Genomic DNA, 25252 nt, shown 5'->3' with positions numbered 1-25252 from the left:
ATTATTGTTATCTTAATGTTTACTTTAATAACAGTTAAGTCAGTATTGGGGTGTCAAAAGCAGCCATAACAATTTATTAAAGTGTAAAGGAATACTTTGCAAAAATTACTATTTGACAGAGTGCTATATTATCTTAACAACACATTTTTCATCTTAAAAGCCTATATCAGCTACAAGTCAGATCTCCACGGCATGTTATGGGAATTCAATCTAAGTCTGACTACAAATTGGTATACAGAAACATCCATCCATCCACCCATCCATCCATCTCCTAACCACTTGCCATTGTCAGGATTGCAGTGGGGCCTGTCCCAGGTAGCACAGGACACAAGGTACCCTGTGGACACGATGACAGTCTTACAGGAACATAGTTTTAATATTTCATGAAACTTTAAAAAAAAAAAAAATTAACATAAAAAGCAGTGTCATCAAAGTAAAGCTCTGGTTGGTGCTGGGGAGATGGCACGCCTTCGGGGGGAGGGGGGGGGGGGGGTAGATTACATTACAAAGCAATATAAATTGTTTCTTCCTCAGGGGTTTAAATATATAAATATAGAATAATAGTAATAAATCCAGGAGCCACGCTCTGCAGGCGTATACTCTGAAGAAATAGAATTGGATAAAACATATTTTATTAAGTGCTGTATAAGAATTGTCTGCCTTTTAATAGACAGATTGATATTGATGACACTCTTGAAGTATTTCATGTTTAAAACAGCCTTTAATATGGCAGGTTTAAATAGCCTGCAGTTGAAAAAATAACTTCTGTGCCTCCTAAACACCCATTCACTTTTTAAATAATAATTATCCAATTCTACCGCCTAATTCTTCAACCGATATATATAATGCAGAAGTTTTTATATACAACACTAGAGGGCTCAGTTGATGCTAATGCATTGTCTAAGCTAAAAGTCTTTCAGTATTAAACAGTCTACAGACCAGGGTAATTACACCACTGTGGACGGTGATAATGGTGATGATGGTGATTATGATGATGTGGGACATTGACGAGGGTTGAGCACATTTTCTGCCTTTCACGGAGCCTTAAGACTTACACAGCAAGACTGCTGCAGTGCCATTCTGTTGCTATAGCGTTCCCAGGATGATGCAAGAGCATTATTTGACTACCAGATTTTACAGGTCTATCAGCTCTGCCTTTCGTCCTCTTGTTTCAGAAGTCTTATCCACTCTGTGTGAGTGCAGTCAACACTTTTCATCATCTCTTGCAGAACAATAAGCATCCACAGGCATTAAGCTTGAAATGAACCATAGCTTTCACATTTCTCCTCTGAAGGCCTTTTTTCGTATTATGTAATTTACTTTTGTTTGTTGTAATAAGGTATTTGTAAATGATCTTTATATTTTCTAATAGTGATTGAACAATACAACAATAGGTGATGTATGGTTTATCACTGGCTCTTATCTTCCATTCCGGTCTTGATCCAAGCTAATCTTGATGTAAGTATTGAAAGCGGAAGCTCTATAGCCAGGGCCTTATTCCTTAATTTAAGAGCTTAAGAGTGTTTGATGAACATCCTGAAGAACAAAAACCTGTTGTAAAATATGTTATGTTCATTCATCCATCAGGGCAGGTCAGGTTAGGTTGGGGAGCTTGCGTTGATGCAACGCGTTGCCACACACACCACACTGTGAAACTCCTTGTGATCCCGGCCAGCAACCCCCCAGGCAGACACATGGTCCAATCCCATCCATCTGCAGCTAGGTGTTACGGGGGGCGTCCCCTCGGCCTGGTCCAGCCGCTTGGGTCCTTAGCAATGAGGATCCTGTGAGCTGGATCATCCTCAGGGAAACTTGCCACATGGCCATAGTGCCATAACGGATGCATCACAATGCAGGTAATGTGCCTCATTCAAGGCTCCTTTATCAACCGCTCGTCGAACCAGCGGTACCCAAGGATTCTCCGAAGAGACACAGTACTGAAGGAGTCCAGCCTTAGTCTCAGCTCACTAGATAGCGTCCATCTCTCACACCCATACAGCAAGACAGGGAGCACCAGGACTCTAAAGACTCAAACCTTCATCCTTTTGCAAGGATATTGGGCGCACCACACACCCCTTTCCAGTGACCTCATGACCCCTCATGCTCTTCTAATCTGTCTGCTGACTTCATAGGAAGAGTCACCAGAGATATGAATCTCTCGACAAGGTTGACATTTCCCCTGCACACGGACACACAACTGATGCCTGTGCCTAAGGAGTCATTAAATGCCTGGACTCTCAGACTCCTCGCTCAGACTCTTACAGCCCCGATCAGAGCCTCCATTGACTCCGCTAAGATCACTGCATCGTCAACAAAGTCAAGATAAGTAAATCTTTCTTCGCCAACGGATGCCCAACAGCTGCTGAACCCCACGACCCTGCCCAAAACCCAGTCCATACAAGCATTGAACAGAGTAGGACCAAGAACACACCCCTGGTGAACCCCAGAATCAACTGGGAAGAACACAGAGGTTCCCCCTCCGCTCTGCACAGCACTCACAGCAGTGGTATACAAGCTGGCCATATTGTCCACCTACTTCAGGGGGATCCCGCGGAGTCGAGGGCAACTCGATCAACTGAAAATCCACAAAGGCTGCAAAGAACCTCTGCTTATATTCACTCTTGCACTCCATGATAACCCTCAGTGCCAGGTTACAGTCTCTGGTAGACTTCTTAGGCATAAAATCAGACTGCTCCGGTCGCTGACAGGTGAGCAGCTTATCACGGATCCTGTTAAGGATGACCCTAGCAAGGACTTTACCTGGCACTGAAAGCAGTATTATCCCCCTGTAGTTCCTGCAATCCAGGCGATCACCCTTCCCTTTCCAGATAGGCACTGCTCCCAAATGGAAGCAATGATTGCCTGCAATGTTAGGAGGACAGCCTTACCACCAGCCTGGAGAAGTTCACCCCAGATAGCACAGATCCCTGTGGCCTTCCCTACTCCCAGCTGATTCACCACCCGTGCAATCTCAGTGAGATTGGGTGGTTCACAGCTGATTGGAGGATCAGCTTCGAGTACCGTGGACCCAGAGATGTCCAAAGTCCTAGCTGGAGGGTCATCTTTAGACAACTGCTCAAAGTAGTTGGCGCAGCGGGTCACAACTGCAGTGTCATTCATAACAACTGTTCCATCACCAGCCCTGACTGCAAGTCTCCGAGGAACAGATTCAGATGTGTGTAATGCTTCAATTCCTGTGTAAGCAGGATGTGGGTCACTAGAACACAGTTGGTGTGTCACCTGCTCACAGTTTTGTCTAACAAACATCTCCTTATCTGCCCTCAGAGCCCTCACAGCCGTCCTCCTTAGTTGTCGGTACAGACTGGAGTTTCCACCAAGTCGTTCACTGCGACACCTCTCAATAATATCCAGGGTGCCCTGCAAGGTGAAACATCTCCTTCTGGGAACACTGGAAACACTAACACAACCTTCAGCAACCTTCAGGGTCTTATCATGGAAGGTTTCCCATATCATATTAGAGTCAGCAGTCGCACCCAAGTCTGCAAGTTACTCACACAAACTGCTTGCAAACTCATCAGAAACAGCTTGATCTTGGAATCTGGCCAAGTCCAGCCTCATTCTCCTAGTAGATGGTAGCTTACTGGATCTAAGCTGAATCTTCAGAGTAGCAAAAACAATTCTGTGGTCAGATTTCACAAACTGGGCACTTCTGTAGACCCTGTAGTCCTGTAGGAGCCTCCAGCATCTTCCCACGAGGATGTGATTGATCTCCTTCACCGCACCACCAGTATTGGAGTACCAGGTCCAACAATGTGGCTCAGGGCGTGGGAACCAGGATCCAGTGACCTGCAGCCCATGACGTTTCGCAAAGTGAAGGAACATGGAGCCACTCTCACCATGGTCTTCAAACGCATGAGGACCGACACAATCCTCATAGCCAGTCCTGTCAGTGCAAGTGGTCACACTGAAGTCACCTTGTGGGCACCCTTCAACAGGCCTGACCCTATTAGCCCTCTGATGGTTTCAACTCGTCCAGGGGTGGGACTCTCGAAGGCTTTCCCCCATCCCCTTCTCGGCGTGTGTACCCTTCCTGTGGTCGGCTATACCTGCGGAGAGCAGAAGGGTATTGTGCCTGTTTATATCAAGCTGTTGTGAGTGGTTTTATGGTGGCTGGAGTGCCAATCTTGTCACCAACCCCCAAAGTTGGAGGACCACTTGTAGGGTCAGATGCAGTTTAACATCATACCCAGGACATTCATCCGTCCATCTTCCATAATTTCCAGAACATGGTCATGCTGGGCCCTATGTCTGAATGCACGGGGTAGGAGGAGACCCCAGACGGGATGCCAGTCTACTGTGGGTACCCACATACTATGGGTAATTTACAGATTCCGTTGACACAAGCACATGTTCCTCAGCTGAAGAAGAATCCAAATCAAAGAATTTAGAGGGAAATCACACATACATAGGGAGAATATTTAAGCTCCAAACAAACAGGATTCAAAGCCCCAACTGAAGAGATGTGAAGCAACTAAGCCACCAGCTAAGCTACTGTGCCCAGCAGCAGTGAGTCATACTCAACCACTTACTCATATAAAAGTTCTTAATTTTTGTGTTTTTTTAAAAGTCAAATGCTCATTTACCTGTATGAATGTTAATTGATTTTTATTATCACACGTTTTTCTGTGTGCGTGCGTTTGCGTGACTGTAGAGGAATGATTCAATATGATTGCCGTTTCAGTGAGTTTTTTGTCTTTTAGAAGTATTATCTATCCTGCCACCTGCTCAGCGACATTTTCACTTAGTTTCAAAAGTTCAACTTCCCCCAAGCTGGAATTTCTGGATTGCACCACTCACAACGACAGATAAAGGACTATTCCTACAAATAAAAGTTGCCAGGTTCTCTCTTTTTGATGTTGAAATGTATGTATGTGTATGAACCTGGGATCTAAGGGGCAATTTTCTCCAAATTTAAAAACCAGGTCTGTAAGCATAGATTTAATCAAAACTTTCCTGACAACTACAACAAAACGGCTTTAGGTTTTGGTGCTGTGGAGGGGTAACAATGAAGTGCACTAGACCAGAAGCATGCTTTTCAGATACTGCAAGTAGGTCACAACAAAAAAAAACCTTCATTCCAAACTTAAAATTAAAAAAGTATAGTTTGTATTTATTTATTTTATGTCTTTTAGATGACATCTGTACAGTATATTGCAGTCATACCTTATCAAATAGCAAATATGGCTAATTTTGGTATCCCAAACTAATGTTTTATACTGTATATGAAATTATTCTACCTGGCTTGGTTTCTGTGGTACAAACCATAGGGTAACACTTTGTATTAACTGCACCTTCATAATGCTTTAATAATTCATTCATAGAACATTCATATGCAGCATGTAAATATACCTTAACATCATAACATACTTTAACACCTTTAATATATTTTAAAAACAAACATCATGAGATTATAATTGTCATGCCCTGCATTCCTTTCCCCTTGTTCTCTCTGTTGTGTGACTCTAATGAGCCACACCTGTTACTGGTTTAATCTCTCCTCTCGATACAGTGTATATACTGCCTCCCTGTCCCAGTCCAGTCATTGTCATTACTGCTGGTATGTGCTCTCCAGTGTGTCCTGTGTCCTTCTACCCAGTTTTGGTCCCACTTTCTTTGTTTCCTCTGCCCTATATGCAGTACCGTTCCCTTCTTTAAGACCCCCTTTGCCCTATATGCAGTACCGTTCCCTTCCTTAAGACCCCCTTTGCTTTTCCGCTATACCAGCCTTTGCCGCCGTTCTTCCTCTCGACATGACAGTAATCTTTGTTATCATATAATTCTTCTATTCATGTATATTAAAGCTGTTAAGGTATACTTAAATGCTGCTTATGAAATTTTCTATGAATGCATTATGAAGGTGCAGTTAATGTAAAGTGCTACTAATAGCTTAGGCAGCGTAGGTCAGCAAATGGCGGCCCCCGGGCCAGTTCCAGCCCACCTAGAAAAATATTTGGCTCCCCCGAATGAGGTTTTCCTTTCATTTTAAAAAATCGAAGTATCTCGCAAAAGCTACCTGATGTAGACAACTGTTTGAATAATCTTACATAGCTTATATATATCCCAACAAATATGACCTGATATCTTACTAATTAATGTAATTATACTTATAATTATACTTAATATACATATTCCATAATTCGATTCAAACAAAACTATTAAAGAAAAAATAGCTGCAATTTCATACATCTGTATAACTATACTGGTCCCATATTGAGTTGACAAATCATATCATATATCATATGTCATATCATATCACCAGTGAACCAGTACCAGGGCATTCATTGGAAGCTTAGCCAAGCCACACTTATGCCTAGTCGACTCGTTATGTCTGCTAAATATGTAAAATGTAAATGTGAGCAAGCTCCCAATAGTACATGCAGAGGTTTAGGATGTGACAGGTCGTGACCCAGCAGTTAAGGAGCTTGATTTCATACAGAAATGCTGCAGGTTCTGTAACCCCAGCTGTGGCTTCCCATGGATATTACAGCTTCACAAAGGGGTAAAAACATGTGAGCAGTGGTGAAGCTATTCAGATGGACAGATTCCCCTTATCTCCACAGCCTTGAGGACACTAAGCCTTATAAACATAACATCCAGTGCTTCCTTTTTAGGTAAGCAGTGCATTTATTGGTTCTCAGCTGCGCAGGCACAGCAGTGCTGTGCTTACCCTGAGATTTGGCCATATATTAAACACTAACAATGAGAAACTCTTGAATGTCTTAGAAAGCCTATTAGCTGCATATTAAGGGATAACCATTCAATATTTTTTACTCCAAAGACATAAACCTTTCTTTTGGATCCTTTCCAGCGTGAATAGTTGTTTTAACAGGCCATTAAAACTTTAAACATGCATGGGTACAACAATAATCTGTCTATTATTTGTTCCCTCTCTCCAAACTACTTTATTCAAAAGATTTACATTTTAATAATAAATAACCGTCTGTTCTTACCTAGAGACTACTGCCAAAATTATTACTCTTGTGGTGCATGTACTAATTGAGTGCACTACGAGGAAGATCACACAGCCAGAAATCTGAACTGTATTTCTCAAACCACAGAACTTGATTTAAATACAAAAGCAATAGGAGGTTACTTCTTGTTGTTGTTTTTTTTTTATTGAATCCCTAACAATAGCACATCTTCATGCCCCCAGTTTTTAGTGGAATCTTTAGCTTCCATTCTGGTCTTTATCTCTCTTCTAGAAAAACATTTTTTTGCTCTTCTGAAGTAGAAAAGCAATTTCTTGTTTTCATAAAAGATTTACCATTTTTTTGTATTTTCCCAGATACCCTAGTTTTCGAAGACTCATGTTTCTCCAAGTGTTTGCGTCACTCCTGCATACTTGTCTTTAGCCTGCAAATTGGACCTGCCAGTTACACAGTGTAGTAGCTTCATCTTCAGTTACCTGTTTGAAGTTGTGTTTGACCCCATGTGGTCCAGCTAAACCTCAATGAGTAGCAGGTGTCATAAATAATCAAGTCAAGGCAGCCCTAAGAGGCTAGCTTTGCAGAAATGTGATTTACGGCATCCCAGCGCTCTGTGACGAAACATCTGGCACAGGCTGGAAACACTAAATATTCCATTAAAACCTTGACCTGCTTAAGAATCACAAACATGCGCTCCTTCAGGAAAAGGAAAAATACGGTAATGAAAACATTTAAGTAATGGACTCGCCGAGCCTGAACTGTCTAAATTAGCCTCAGGGCTGTCTGGCTTTTGAGATCTCACTGAAAAACAGAGGAAAGCAAACTTTGCACTAAAATTTTTTTTTTATCCAATTAGAAAATATACAGAACTTGTCATTTTATCACATAGATTCATATATGTATATGAAAGGACTGTGTGCCACATGCACAGAGGCATAAATATTTATACATTGTGCATGTTACAGGCTGAAGTGTTGATGTCATGTTTGAAATACTAAGGCTTCAGGAAGATTTCAGGAATAGCAGCCGCTTATTCCCCTTTCAGTAACCTTGTGTCTGATCCATTCTAACTCTGTTGTCATTTCTAAGACAGACTTTTACTGCAAGTATAATAACATTTTTTCACCATAACAAGGGCTGTGAGGTTGACAGGGCCTGGGCTAAGAGAATTCAGGACAGAACATCTGCTTGCATGCTACATTACGGGTATCAGTGGCTCAAGCATAATGTGCTTGTTTTTTATGAAGCAATTCCGGATAAGTAGCCCCTTGTGAGTTCTGAGCCACAAGTCCAGCTCTTTAGCTGCTCTGTTATCTCCTGCAGCGGGGAAGCATCCTTAGGGACCCTGAACTTTACATCTTCTTCTCTTGACCATATCCCTTTGGTCCCAGGGCTGAGGATAACTCTTAACCTCCCTTGACACGGATTGTTCCATAGGTACCCTGGAACCATTAGCGGAACTGCACTGGTAGAGACAGGAGGGCCAATGGAGGGTCGATATGCTCCTTTTTGAGGAGGATCAGGAGGCTATTGATCTATTATTATAAATTACTGAAGCGTGTAACATTGCCCTATGAACCACCATAAACCAAATGATATATATACCAGAGGTGGAAGTTGGGTTCTCTGTGACTGTGACTCTTTATGCTTAACTGGTTGGTTGAAACAAAACCATGGTCTGGATTTGTAGTTTTTGTACTTGTACTTTCCACCTCTGATACCTGCCTGGCAAATCTATCTAGCTCACAGTGTCCAATTTTTAATTTTTCTTTTTTTATGACAAGGCTATAAAATTGGATGCTGGTACATTTGTGTTTCTGTTAATGGTTAAAAGCTTTGCTGGTCGTGTTTTGTATGTCTGATTCTGGCTTTATATAAAACCTTTAAAGTTGTTTACCATGCAATTGTCTAAAATAATTAAGAGATTAAATAGCATGATGACATTCTGGCATTCCTGTCACTGAATCATACGTGGGAGAATTGCACTTTGGAAAAGAATCTCAAATAAGGTGTGAAATGCATGTAGTTATACAGTATACCAAAAATTGACATCACAACTGAACACAGCTTATGTTTTTGTTCTCGGGGGGTCGGGGGGTGTTTGCATGATGATGTGTCCAGAAATGAGGTGGACCCCAAAAGAATGTTGCACTGAGGTCCATTATAAGCTTACGGCACTTTGAACTTTGTGTACATGACTGACAGTTCTGCATCCTGTCAAGGTAAGCTTGCAGCAAATGTATATTTACCTCTGAAAATTATATGCTGAAATTTTTACAGGGAGGGACTCCTCATTAAGGTCACGAAATCTGTGATCTATAATTGTTCATAACAGAACATACAATTTCAGGGAACATAGTGATATGCAGTACTAAATCAAGCTACAAAGCAATTTTAGCTATTCAAAATGGCAACATGTTTGGAAAAAAAAATGATATTATAAAAGATGCTCTTGTAGGTCTTTCATTACATCCATATACTTTTCAACCACTTATTGTGGACAGGACTGAACAGGAGCCTGTCCCAGCGAGCACAGCACCCGAGGCAGGGGTACACCCTGCACAGGATGCCGGTCCATCACAGGGCACAGGGCTGGGGGACACCCTGCATCGGATGCCAGTCCATCTCAGGGCACAGGGCTGGGGGACACCCTGCATAGGATGCCAGTCCATCACAGGGCACAGGGCTGGGGGACACCCTGCATAGGATGCCAGTCCATCTCAGGGCACAGGGCTGGGGGACACCCTGGACAGGATGCCGGTCCATCACAGGGCACAGGGCTGGGGGACACCCTGCACAGGATGCCGGTCCATCACAGGGCACAGGGCTGGGGGACACCCTGGACAGGATGCCAGTCCATCACAGGGCACAGGGCTGGGGGACACCCTGGACAGGATGCCAGTCCATCACAGGGCACAGGGCTGGGGGACACCCTGGACAGGATGCCGGTCCATCACAGGGCACAGGGCTGGGGGACACCCTGGACAGGATGCCAGTCCATCACAGGGCACAGGGCTGGGGGACACCCTGGACAGGATGCCGGTCCATCACAGGGCACAGGGCTGGGGGACACCCTGGACAGGATGCCGGTCCATCACAGGGCACAGGGCTGGGGGACACCCTGGACAGGATGCCGGTCCATCACAGGGCACAGGGCTGGGGGACACCCTGGACAGGATGCCAGTCCATCACAGGGCACAGGGCTGGGGGACACCCTGGACAGGATGCCGGTCCATCACAGGGCACACACACAGGCACACACTCATGGACACGATTATCCACTACAGACAGTTGTGTAATGCCAAATGGCCTGGCACGTTTGTGAGGAAGGAAACACACAAGGCATGTGATGAACATGTAAACTTCAACCGTACTTGTGAGCCTGAGTTCCAGACCCCCGACCTCGAAGGATTGGGGCTACAGTGATTGCCCACCAAACCACTCTGCCACCACTCTTTTATTACTCTGAAGAGCAAATTATTCCACAAGGGCATTTTCTACAAAGGGAGAATGTTTCTAAAACTAAGATGACCCTGTGTGGTCACAGTTAACTACCCTAACTACCCTGGGGATTGGGTAATTACCTCAGGGGGATTGGATTATTACTGTAAGCACTGTCCTGTCGCTGTCCTGGGTCACAGTTCTATAACAGTACAAATTTTCAAATTACTCGCTGTGCCAATAGGAAAACACACATTTACTGTGCAAGAGAATGTTATGCACAAATTCTTTTTAGATGCCTGTGTTGGTGTGTGTGTATTTTTCTATGACTTCCCCACTGCATAGTCCTGTCATTGCACACCAGTACCAGACATGTCTTCCAAAATAACACGCAACAAACAAACATACCTTGTCTTTTTGACAACATCACAGGTATACTGGCTATTACGGCCGCGCATCATTAGACGGCAGGAAAGCAGTATTATATGTGCAGAGCCAAACAGGAAATGGCACCTGGGTTTGCAGACAGAGCAATCTCCTAACCACACATTGCCATTAGAACTGCCATATATACCGCATCCAAACAGGAAGCCTTCAGACAGATAGACCATCTGCTAACCTCAGAGCACCAAAAACCAACTTATTGGACATATTCACATAATAACATAGACTAAAATTACAAGGAAAAAAATGCAGGTTACCAAATTATAATGTAAATATAGAATCAATAAATGTACTGCGTGCTTCTGCTATAGATTTTATGTTTGTAAAAGATGCACTTGCTCTGTAACATTGAACAGATCCTTGGGATTTGGATTTAGAGAACAGTGGACAGCACAGGACTATAGGTATTGCCGCTCTTCAAAGTTTGAACAGGCTTGGAGAGCAAAACATCTAAACCAGTATTTCGTCTCAAAGGATAAAGAGACATAGATAACTGAGAGAGTGAACACAGGCGTGGAATGTAGCTCCTCCGTAGACTATATGATCTCTACAAAGAGGAAATCTTCCTTCATATAAATAAAATTTAGCAGCTACAGTAAACATGGGTGAATGGATTGCCTTTTCTTTTTACAACCTCCCTCTATGAACCATTGTTTCCCACCATCTCATATTGTGCAATTGGCTGAATGGTCCAGGGAAATAGTTGACAGGTTATTCACAAATAAAGAGGACAGGACCACTAGCTACAAGAATCCACCACTAGCTGCAGGACCCCAACAGGAACAATCCCCATGATGAATTACATATGGATTTCTTAAGTTGCCACCCATACTTAGTGGTTTACACTGATAAAGTGGTCTTTATTGTTGGAAATAAGAGCTGCTTTGTTGTACTCATACTGTACTCTTATTTGTTTTTAGTGGTCTGAAAAGTTCACGATAGAGTTATAATATGCGCTGTGATTATAAGCAGGTTTGCTATTAAGACATGGACTTGGAAAATCACAAAACTGTCAAAGGAAATGACCTGCTTTCTCCCTTACAAATTACTGCATAAACAACATTTTGTGCATGTAAACTATATTCTCTGAAACTTATACTCTCAGTGAAATACTACAGTAGGTATTCAGTGTGAACAATCAACCACAGTGTGGTTGATAAGCACTAAATATCGATGGTTCATGTGTAGCATAGTGGTGCGGGATGTGTACCAGTAACCCAAGGTTGTGGCTTGCAGGCTCTACTGTGACACCCTTAAGCTGAAGTGCTCCAGTGAAACATCTCTCTCTATAAGAATTGAAAATTGATTTTGTACGTGATTTACTACAAACCACGTGCATGGCTTTTAAGTACTCTGACTCAAATGCAAGTAGATAAAACACAATATAAACTTTTGTAGCCTTGAGAAAAACATTTACTCAACCTACAGGCCAGTTTGACAGTTATACAAAATGGGTCAGTATTAGATTCACATGGTCATTCATAATGACAATCAGCTATTTCTGACCTAAGCCAGTTAAATGCTGTGAATGCTTTCTACTTTGCTTAGCCATGCCTTCCAGCTTTTTTATTATTTATTTCTAATTCCATTTGTTTCATCATAAAATCTTGATAAATAACGAGAGACAAATGCAAAACTCGCCAGAAGAGAATGACTTAAATCGCTGGCGCCTTCACACAATTCCCTGCCCTGAGTCCTGAATTGAGGTGGTTTACGCAGTGAAGGGGGGTCGGTGAACAGGGCACTGGAGGGGCTTGGCGGACACTGTAATATTTATGACTGGTGCTTTTGTTGTGCCGATGATAGGCAGGGTATATCCGCTGCTGAGGCCTTGAAGGTATTTGAATGATAAAAAATGCATGAGGCTTCTCACTGATAGTAACTCAGATCTTCTTTGTTGTGCTCACTAATGCTTGGCCCTAGCAGATTTGCAAAGTGAATATCAGCTGGGAAAGTGGAGTTGTTGGATGTCATTACACAGATTATAGGCCTATTTGGACCTGTGTATGTACCTGGGCCGGCAGAGGGGGACTGGGGGCTCTGTGTAAAGCAGGAATTAGGAGCTGAGCTAAATACATAAGCACTGAGATGTAGGAACCAGGTACAGGAAATTCAGTGAATTATTTACTCTTAGAATTAAAGAATGTGCTTAGAATGAAGCACTGTGGAGCCATTGGAAATCACCTATCTTAAAGCATATCTGTATACTGTCAGAAGAAAACACTACCAATTTGTACCTTTGAGGGTACAATCCCATATGAAAAAAACTCATGGTTCCTATAAGACTATCAAGCCTTTTTACTTATTTTAGTTAAATATTACAAGGCATGATGTTAATTTTCAAATCAGTGTTTTTTCTTGTATGATTACAGCCACATTCATACCAAAAACACATTTGACAAGTAAAACAATCAATGGAAAAGCGTACAGGAGAAATTACAAACTTCTAAATGAACTTTACATTTTACCATATGAGATAACAAATGACTTTAGTATGAAATACATGTTTATTGCTTATTGTTTCTTAATAAAGTTTTATATTGCTTTTATATTATGAAAGACATGTACGATCTCTCCACATTCAGTTGGTTTCATTAGACATGACAAAAATGATGTTATGTTCTCAGAACACAAACTTCACCTCTTCTCGTTTGTAAATTTCTTATGTTCTTTTGAATGTATCGAATGAAAAAGGATGTTTACTTTTCAAAATACTCATTCTAGTTGTGTGGAATGTCCATGATTCAGATGAGTTCAGTCAAAGAATCATGCATAAAAAGTAATGCTAACAAAGCATTCATATTCATTGTACATCAACGTGGAACTTATATGTTTGACAAAACATTAAAGTAATAAGTATTTTACACAAATAAAGGACATATATGACTAATGGCACATGCATTTAATATGGATTGTACATGAATGTAGGACTTATGTGTTTGATGGTAAATTCAATTCATATGTGTTTTACATCAATAAAGTACACATATGTATAATAACACATTAAGTTTATATGGATTGTATTTTTATTTTGAGTATCATATAAAAAGCATGTATGATTTGGGTAAAATGGCAAAGAAACTTTTCCATATGGGATTATTTGTCACTGGGACCGTAGCCTCAAGGGTCTCCCAGTTGTACCCTGGCTGTAGGTAAAGGTACCTTTTAAAGTATATCTACACAGCCAGTCTAAGCAGTGAGCAGTTGGTGGTTCTGAATTATAAGAAAAAGACCCTACACTCCTTTACAGTGTTCACATAGATCCCATGGTTTTTACCCAGGAAGGACACCCCCCTGTTGGAAGCTGTTAGGAGCACTGGGGGGCTTGTCCCATTAAAGCTATTTTTGCTTACTTTTCTGTAAGCAAAAAAAGTACTTTTGTTTAAGTAGCTTGGGCTTATTATGCATACAAATGGTATCCTTTTGACCGCTATGTTACTGTACCTGTTTCAGTGCTTTAGCTTCAGGAATGTGCTACTTGTGTGAAGCATACATATTGCACACAAACCCTCTGCAATGCACACATAATGTGTGAAAGGTTGAAAGAAAATACATAAAATCTGTTTAGCTCACAACCTTGGAGGTCTTTGCTGAAGCAATTGAAGATTAACAACCTCACGCAAGGGTAGTACAACAGGACTTCCTCTGGAAGGTGGAACAGCAAGGTTGCGTGTTTTCAGCGATTTTTATAGTTGCCCCCCTGTGATGTGTCTTGGAGTGACAATGCTAACTTCTTTTTTCTCCGCAGTTGAGCTATGCAAAGCTGTTCCGCAAATGTTTTCCCACTTGCATGCAAAGTCTGGTAATGGGTGACGCACCATGAGTGTTCTGGCCCTCAGCTAACCTCAGGAACCCTCAGCTGAAATGGCTGCCTTCAGTCGGGTCATTTCGAATTCAACTTGTGTGGTTACTTTGATGCGAAAAAGATTATCAAATATAACCTGGGATATTTTCAGGCACAGATAATGCTGATAGTGTATGGTGGGGGGGGGGGGGTTCAGCTGCTCAAAACTCTCTTGATGGGAACCATAAAAACAAAACCCCATAGAGGACGTGCATGAGAAGAGACCTGTATCCCTCCAACAGCTAGGGCAGTGTCAAAATATAAGCCACATCATGTATAATGCATTTGCTCTAAAGCATTTTAAGTAGTAGACCCAAAACTATACGATTCAAAATATTTAATGATACATTTTGATAGTACATTTCAAACAAATGCCATAAAATCAAAGAATACAGTTGTAAGTACCAGCATTTATACACTATATGGACAGAAATATCGGGTCACCTGCCCATTACACCTACAAAAACTTTTATGACATTCCATTGTAAATCCATAGGCATCAATATGTTATAGCCTTTGCGGCTATAACAGCTGCCACTCTTCTGGGAAGGCTTCCCACAAGTTTATGGACTGTGTCTATGGCATTTATGAGGTCAGGCACTGATGCTCGATGTGAAGGCCTGGCTCACAATCTCCATTCTACTTCATCCCAAAGGTGTTCGATGGGGTTGAGGTCAGGGCTCTCTGCGAGTCAGTCAAGTTCTTCCACACCAGACTCACCCAACCATGTTTTTATGGTCATTGCTATATGCACTGGGACACAGTCTTGCTGGAACAGGACTCTTCCAGAACTTCTCCAAACTGTTCCTGCAAAGTTTGAAGCATAGAATTGTCCAATTGCCCAAAATGTCTTGATGAATATTAAATGTCCCCTTCACTGGGACAAAGGGGCCTAGTCCAACCGTTGAAAAACAACCCCATACCATTATTCCTCCTCCACCAAACTTTACAGTTGGCACAATGCAGTCAGGCAGGTAATGTTCTCCTGGCATCTGCCAAACCCAAACTCGTCTATCGGATTGCCAGACAGAGAAGCATAATTTGACACTCCGCAGAACATGTTTCCACTAATCCACAGTCCAGTGGTGGCATGCTTTAGACCACTCCATCCAACGCTTGGCATTGCGCTTGGTGATGTGAGGCTTGCATTCAGCTGTTCGGCCATGGAAACTCATTCCATGAAGCTCCCGGCGCACCGTTTTTGTGTTGGGGTTAATGCCAGAGGAAGTTTGGAATTCTACAGCTATTGAATCAACAGGGCTTTGGCGACTCTTACTCACTATGCACTTCAGCACTCAGTGACCCGGCTCACTTTACCTGGTCTGCCACTTCATGGCTCAGTTTCTGTTATTCTTAAACACTTCCACTTTGCAATAATACCACTTACAGTTGACTGTGGAATATCTAGCAGGGAAGAAATGTCACTTCAGCTGACTTATTGCAAAGGTGGCATCCTATGACAGTACCATGTCTGAATTCACTGAGCTCTTCAGAACAACTCATTCTTTCAAAAATATTTGTAAACCTGACTGCATTGCTAGGTGTTTGATTTTATACACCTGTGGCAATGGGTCTGAATGTACCACCTGAATTCAATAATTGAGAGGTGTGTCCCAAAACTTTTGTCTATGTAGTGTATCTCAAATTGTCCAAATAAAATCAATATGTAGGTGCGCTGCTTAGGTCAGTTGTTCATAACTGCATATTCAGTGGTATGTCATGGTGAGCCTGCAGTCTCTCCCAGGACGTGAACGGTGCATCCCAGGCAGCCTATCACAGCAGTGGTGGCTCCTGATTGTGTTCAGGGGAGAGCCATGGGTGGGGCTTGGGTCGGTCATGGGCGGGGAATGGGCAGGTCATGGGTGGGGAATGGGCAGGTCATGGGCGGGGAATGGGCAGGTCATGGGTGGGGAATGAGCAGGTCATGGGTGGGGAATGGGCAGGTCATGGGCGGGGAATGGGCAGGTCATGGATGGGGAATAGGCAGGTCATAGGTCGGGGAATGGGTGGGGAATGGGCAGGTCTTGGACGGGTCATGGGCAGGGCAACAGTGTAAAGGGCAGGGCATCTGAACATTTAAACTGAAGGCTGTCACCAACATAAAAAAACACTTTTCTTAGATCAGACAATTATTATGTTACAGTGAAACTAATACTTTTAACCTTTAGCTAATAACAAATGAGACACTTCTGACCTCTTAATATTGTTTTCCAAAATATTCTTTTCCCAAAATACTCTGCACCCTTTCCTTGATATGCTTACAGCCCAATGAGCAGGGAGAAGCTTCCGTGTTTCTGTGTCTAAGGTACTCATATTCAGGTCATGCTTTTCATTTTCCTTTTTTTTACCATAGAGTCACCATCATTCTGCAAAGCTTTATTCACTCTAAGCTTTAATTGAAAGCAATGTCTTCATTGACCAGTTTTAAGCTTCTATAATACCAGAACAATCAATACATTATTGGGATAGAGCTGGTGGAATACATAACGAAAATGTTACCATTTATTCAGCTCACATTTTTTTAGATGCATTTTTATGCGTTTGACCACTAAGTTAATAAAGCAATACGTTCCGCGAGTCAGGTTTGCCTGAAGTAGCCCGTGTTGCACCTGCTAGCAAACAGACTCTGACTGAGACCCCCTTGTTTACGGAGCCCCCCGCCGACACATGATAACGTTAGAACTCATGTACTGTATATCCATGCGGTTCTGCGAACGACTAAAATTATATTTGCGCTACATAAATGTGTTCCACGTTCGGTGATGAGAAAGCACTCAGAGCCAATTAAAATGGGGTGGCACCTAGACCCATATGATCATGTAGAGAACATGCAAACTCCTCGTGCACAGAACCAAGGAAGGACTCACACATAACTCCTCTAGGTCAGTGTTTCCCAACCCGTTCCTCGGGGAAATGCAGATAGTTCGTGTATTTGCTTCCTCAGTTTTGTGGCCGCTACACAAAAATGTGCACTATCTGGCAGGGAGCTGGGAGGGAGCAAAAATGTGGACCAACTGGGTCCTTGAGGACCGAGATGGGGAACATTGCTAAAAGTGTAAGGCTACAGTGATGCCAGTTGAGATTCTTTTATGTTGTATCTGTGCTATTTATTTTTGTAGACTAAAAATTCATTACAGGTTGAGGTAGGCTGGGGGAAACAGACCACTTAAGCTATTTATATATTGTTAATACTGATAATTCTAGCTCCTTGTTTGCATTATATTTATTAGTTTATATTGGTGTCATGGCAATTGATCTTTCAAGCTATTCCAGCTCTGGGTGTGTGGTTCTTTTTTTGCATATTACACCTCTACCTTACAGAAGGCAATGGAGGCCCTGAGGGGACGGCTTTGGAAAATATTATTTATAAACAGTTTTGTCTTCCCTCGCAATTGTTTTGCGTTCCCTCGCAAAACTTTTGTCTTCCCACGCAGGTGTTTTCGCTTTCCCTCAACAAACTTCGGTAATAACAAATCCATGTGAATTAAGCATTAATACTATATCTGTGTATTTTAAACCAAGTTCAAAGTGAAAATCAATACGGTGATCCATGAGAGTCAGTACACTGCGTATCTAGGTCACCAGACAAGATTTTGAGGCAATGTAAAAACATTTTTGAAGGTACACAAAACTGCTAAAAAAATATTTTCCAACTCTGTCCCTTTAGGGCAGAGGTATTCAAACTGCCCAACAACAGTTCGCCGCTTAAGTTTTGATCTGAGAAGCTGTTATTCCCAATTACACTCCACAGATAACTCCATCATGCCCCAAGTGTGTAATGGAATCACCTAGCAGCACCCCGAGTCTGCAGGAGGTATCTTTGAGTGCCTGACTCATGGTCTCTTAGAAAGCTTAGATATGCCCTTCTGATGTTTTGTGCATTCACACAGTTTTCCTCTATCCAATTTACAGACACATAAAGGCAACTCCCTTGTCTACCCGAAGAAACGCACAGCCCTTTGGTTTGTGAGGATTCAAGGATTTTTATTTGTCACATGCAGGATATACAGTCAGACTATAATCTGCAGTGAAACAAAAGTGCGCTACAATAAAAAAAGAAGCAGTAATATCAATACAAGAATAAAAAAGAAAGAAAACAATATAATAAATATCCATGATGAATATAGAAATAAAGAACAGAAAGTTTTATTGAGACAGAAAAGAAAAACCTGAAATGTGCAATATGGCTCAGATAACGTGCATGTTGCATATGTAAGGAATGAGTATTAAAGTATAACTGTCATGGGGGCATTTAGTGCTCTGGTGACTTGTGGGAAGGAGCTCCTTGAGAGTCTCTCAGTTCTCACTGATTGCCATAGTCAGATGGTCCCTAATGCTCCAGAGAAGAAGGCTCTGAGATATGATATCTGAGTCTGTATATGACTGGCACAGGGGAGGTCATCAATGATAGACTCTAGGATGATCCCACCTTCAGGGTGATCCCATCGCCAGGATGCTTCCACCATGGTGTTTCACCATGAGGAACTTCATGGGAAGACTGACTCTATCCTCGAGCACAGTAATTGGTTCCCACAACAGGCTTGGAGGTAAGGTTAACTATATATGGCTGATCTCTTTCACTAACTCAGAGAGCTTGTGTTCCATGTTCCCAAAGCCAATAGCCATTGGCAATGTAGTAAAAGCCACCTTCTGGCCCAACAGACCAAACTGAGGTGGGTCCTAGTAATTCTGTCTCACTCTGATATTCATAGGTATCTTTCATGAGGGGTTTTGTTAGATCATAGTTAGGCCCTACCAAACAATATATCTCCAGACAGCAAACAAACCCCTCCACCAATTGTAAGTCCCAGTGTTCATAGGGGCATATACTCTCATCCAAAGGACATAAGCTAAAGTGATAACTGCAGTACGGCCTTAAAGATGGAACAAGTTTACAAGTCTAGTTTGCTAATCAACACCTGATAGCCAGTTCCCATATAAAAGGGCAGAGAGCTGTAAAACATGGTATAAAAAAATCAACAAAAGTACCATCGGTTAGGTTTCATACCCTGGATCTAAATGTTTTTGTGTATTAGTAACATTATCTATATGGCATCTAGAAATATAGAATTGTACTAGATGAAAATTTCAATAATGGAAATAGCAATGACTTTTTTCATTAGTCAACAGCCATTCATTGTCACCCGTCATCCTTCATGTATCATTCTTATGGACTAACTACTATAGGCCCAGGAAGGGCGGTGTCTCCTGGTCACGGCGCCCCTGTTTCCTTGACATCTTTTCCTACCTTGGCCTGATAATACTCAGGAAGTAGCCTGCCTATCAGCTGGGCCATGGGCGGCTGCTGCTTAGCAACAGCAGGACGGGAGTCTAAGCTCTGTTCTCTCCTTCTGCTCTCCTCTCATTCCCTCCTTCATCGTCCATCTGTCTGTCTGTGTGCTACCCGGTCTCCAGATAATGACTGCAAACGAGGAGCCGAAAGGGCAAAGATGGCAGGGCATGGCATAATGCATGCCACTAGGCTCTCACACTGGACATGGGTGTCAGGGAAATATGAGAGGCCTCCTGAGGACATGTCGAGGCCCAGACTGGAGTTCGGAGACCAGTGGTGTGAAGAGTGAATAAACAAGTACTGCTCTTTCTGGTCAAGCTGTTTTTCCATCATGGCGTCCGTTGACTTCTTTCTGATGCCTTGTTTTATTATTAGTTTTTTGTTTTGATTGAGCTCAAGAAGATAATCTTCTTAAGAGGACTACGGGGTCACACTTTTAATGCTAGCAACTGGCACTGGTGAAAATAAGGGAAAAAAAATCAGAAATCCCAGGGAGTGCCTATTTTTAGCATCGCTCTGCAGGTCACTTAATGCCTTTCTGTTTATAGATACCCAGTTATTTAGGCCATGGATTGAATATGACATTGACAGCCTCAGCATTCTTCTGTATTGCAACTATATTCTGACAGATATCCGCTGCTTCCAAAATAGGAAAAGATGACATTAAAACTGTTCGCATCACTAGTCTGGTTTTTGTACATAAAACACAAGCCATTGCAGTTCCTTATCTTTCATGTTAAATATACCTGCGTTAAGTCCAGAATAATCTTTTAAGATTCCTCTGATGTAAAACATTATTTTAAGTATCAGAAATTGTAGAATGTCTGCCAAAGGCAAATTTAAATGCACTGAAACAGATGAAAAGAATTCAAAGTCATCCTTTGCTTATAAGATTGCCTGCTCTTTTCTATATACCGGTAAGGTCCTTTGGGGTAGGATTACATATGGAAATGATGTGTGTGCGTGCAGGTTATTTGTGAAGTATCAAGATATAATATATTTTTTGTCGACAGAATTGATTCTTACCATCATTTAATCTAGGAGGGCTATTTTATAGACCAATTAAAATTAAACCAAAAAAAGTCTTGGAATATCTTGTAAAATACTGACTTCATTTGAACTAATGGGCAGAGTTTAAGTAATCGTGCCTCACTTTGCCAAAATATCTACAGTAAGCTCCTCTGACACCAGAAATGTGAATTTTGTTGTTCCTAATGAAGCTCTTTGTGGTGTCTGTTTACGCAGGAAGCGGACAGGTGACTTGCGATTATGTGGTGAATTACAGTGAGGTGTGGGCTAATATAGAAGAATAACAATAGGCTTAGTGGAATCAGGTAACAAATGCTGTGGAAACTGAGGGATAGGGCGCAAATTACAGCCTGTTAATGAAACAAACAAAAGCAGCGTGATTGCTGGCTTAGGGTTTATCTTCAAAGGATGTGTCTATAAAAATGACAAATTAATACCACACCTTCGCCCACGGCTAAGATTTCTGGAAATCGTAGCTCTGTAGATACTCTGACCTTCCACAGCTCTCTTCAAGGTTCATCACAACAGCCTTATGGCGGAAGCCCCAGGGGAAACAATAAACGACATTAGCCTAGCATTTTGAAATCAATGACAAAGTATTTAAAGTGATATTACCGAAGCATGCCATGCATCAAGTGCACAACTCTGTGATTTATAAAAACAAGTCTCTAACCTGTATGTTTCTTCTCCCAAACTGCAAGTTCTCGCTTCGGTCTTGAGAAAGATTATTGACGTTCCCATAACCCATGCATCGTTATTACCTCAGCAGCTCCCAGTCTGTGAATTGCTGTATTTCTCAGTCTTATCAGACATACTACGTGGAGAGGACTGTGAAATGTAGCACACAGTGTAAGCTTACATGAGTGTTGTGCTGATGGCATAGTATTCTGAGCCTGACCTGCTATAACCAGCATACCTAATGTGTTTCTATTGGCATCACACATTCTTAGAAAGCTTAGTTTGCCCTTAAAATCCCAGGAAGTGATATTTTAGCAGCTTCGCAGTACATGTGTCTTTGTTTTTATTATGAGGCAAGTGTGGGAACTTAAGTTTGTTTATTCACAGACTTCACTGAATCACAGCAAGATATTTTGAAAAATGATTTAGCACAGTTTGATTGTGACATTTATCAGGGCTAGTTAATGAACTCGGTAATCAAAATAGACATGATATGAAATGGATACAAGGGATTTTGCTACTTACGACTGATATTGATTACAAAGCTTTAGCTCCTCCTTAGGGAAAATGGCAGTCTGCATGAGGAGGTGACCTTCTCTTTGTCTGCTCCCCCTGTCAGCACAGTTTGCTTTAGGTGTCCATTATTTCCATCCATGAAATAACAGTGTCAGTTTCAAAATATAATGCAGATGAATCCTTCTTATTTTGGAGTGAAGGGTGTATGTGCAGATATGCAATGCATGCTAACACAGACATGTGCATATAGGAACACAAACACGACTCTACTGAATCGTATAGAGAAAAACAATTATCACAAGGGAAAAAAAAATCTTTGTCATGCACGCTTAGATTGAATTGGTTATTCCCACAACTTGTAATTCACAGTTATATTCATGTACAAAAAAAAAGAAACAGGCATGATGTGGAATTGCAGACCTACCCCTTAAAAGCACTATATCCAGGCATTTAGAAGCAATTAGGCTTGTGTATTGCAGGAGCACATTCTATAGGAACTGGGCTCAAATAAATTTAAACCTTTGTTTTGGTTTGGGCCAAAGATAAAAAAATGAAGGTACCAGGACTCCTGCCATGTAACTAAAAAGTCCCATTTTTATACACCAAAAGTTTTTTTAACACTTTAAATGTACTTGCAGATCTGACATATCACAAAAAAGTTGAAACCTCTATTTAAAAAAAAAAAATTAAAATCTCCCAGAAATTCAAAGATTCCTCATAGTGAATGTTTCTGTATAAAGGAAACACTCACAGTGTCACAGAAATGAAAAACTCATAGGTTAGGTACAGGATTTAATTTCGAAAGTCAAATTATTATCCAAGTTCGAAAGCCAGGCAGGGTTAGATCAGGTGCATAGTACAGAGTCTGGAGGACAATCCAGAGTTGAAAATCAGGAATAAAGCAAAGGTCAAACATCAGAGAAATTCAAAACTGAGAGTAACACTTGAAAATTAGAGATGAGACATTGCAACCAGGCAAGTATTCGGAGGGTTTTAGCAGTCATAACTAATATGGCACAAATTCAGGGACTAGAACAGTCCATTAATATTCGGGTGAGAGGGACTGTCAAGCATTTCTGGACAGGAGAAGGATGGCCGTTCTGGACATGTGAGATGAGATACTGTCATGTAGGAGGAATCCAGGGTGTTCAAAACTGGGACCCATGACCATTCTTCTGGGCCATTAATCCGTTCAATCCATCAGGTACTGCAACTAGCTTCATTGTTGCCAGGAATCCTGGCACTTTAGATAATAAGAGGATGCACAACCTGTTTCAACAAGAAGATGTGGAAGTTTGAGGTAATTTTGTACTGTGTTGGTAGCAGATGATAGGAGACCACTTTAGTCTGCCTCATGATTGAGAGAGGGATGATATACCGCAGGCTGAACCTCTTCAGTGGAAGAATCAGAGGAATATATGACAGATGTAGAGCCCTTTGACTGAGTTAATACTGAGGGCATTGGTGTGCATTTACCTGGTGTTGTGATGATGAATTGCATCCTGGAATCATATACAGTACTGCATGTGTTACTGGCCACACAGATTTGTTGTGATGCAGCCACTCAACCACAGCTGGGATGCTGACCAAAGAGTCATGGGATACTGGCATTCTAAAATGCATTGGAAAAGGGTTAAGTTAGTGAAATCATTGGTAGGAAGACTCCATGCTACCCAGCCCACAGCAGGAACCTACTCAAAGTGTTCTGCTGGGTTTGACAATAGGTATGCAAGAATCATACATTTCTAACACACAACCTAATCCTAATCCAAACCCTAATCCTAATCCAAACCCTAATCCTAATCCAAACCCTCCCTTCAATGGCAGCAGTCAGTCCAATGCTACCAAGATTGAGGTTGAACCCTGTGAAATGGGGATACCAGTAACAAAATTGATTGCAATCAGTGTTGGAAATTAATGGGGGCATAGGGCGAAAATGCCCCAAGAAATCCCAAAATGTCCCTAAAAACCGAGATCGAGGGGAAAAATTGCCCCAGGATTTCCAAAAAGAAAGAAAAAAAAAACACGCTCATACAAACAGTGCTGTTGTTCACGCTGCGTACATACATGACTTTATGTAACTGTGTAAACACGCACTACTGTGTAACTACGCACTATTGTGTAACCACACACTACTGTGTAACGCTCTTACAATACCTGACAAAGGCCAGTTTTATTTTTTAATAAAGGTGTTCATCCAAAAACAAGCCAATTTCTGCTAGGGGCGTGGCTACAGATCGTCAACTTACCCATGCATTTAACCTTTTTACAGCAAATGTATACTTCATTTGCAGAGGTTAAAATGAATGGTAATGGTCATAGCAGCACAAATGCATACTTATTTTTTGTGCATTTGAGTTGCTACGCCAAGAAATTGCTGCACATATCGCTTTATATGCCAAATGCGTACTTGCGTGCCAGTTATGTGCATCCCTGGCTATTAAGAGCTAAATAAAAACCTACATAGAGCTGTCTTCTGCTTTCTTTCACATACAGTATCAAATACACATAAAAATGATTTCATGCTTCTCTTTGGAGCAGCAATAGTTTGCTTTTTATTCACTTGGCACAAGGTGTTGCTTACTGTATGCATGTTAATTTGAGCTCATTTCACATTAAAGACAGAAACTTTGCACATTAAATTACTATATTAAAAAAGTGCTCTCAAAATTTTGTAAAGGCCACAATTTTTTAGACAGTCGGGGCCAAAATTTTTGAAAATTTCTACACTGATTGCAATATGTGACCAAGTTCACATGGACTAAGGAAACTATCTAGCAACTGCCAAAGCAGCTTTGATGCGCAGGTTTTAATATATTGTGTCAGGCCATAAGGGGGTTTTCTTTAGAAGTGTTAGTGTACATCCAGTACCTGGGGCCCTAAACTAGGCATCAACTGTATCCACTGTAGGAGAGAGGAACATGCTGGGATCGAGACAAACATTTTACCAGGAGGGCTTTTAACTGGAGATGGATCAGGAGTGAGGAACTGTTGAATCTGATCCATTATCTCTCACCTAATGTAAACAATGCATGCAGAATACAATAAGATATCTGGAGT

Source organism: Paramormyrops kingsleyae, chromosome 9 (assembly GCF_048594095.1).
Source record: "Paramormyrops kingsleyae isolate MSU_618 chromosome 9, PKINGS_0.4, whole genome shotgun sequence".
NCBI classification, from domain to species: domain Eukaryota; kingdom Metazoa; phylum Chordata; class Actinopteri; order Osteoglossiformes; family Mormyridae; genus Paramormyrops; species Paramormyrops kingsleyae.
Note: the sequence above shows the minus strand (reverse complement) of the source record.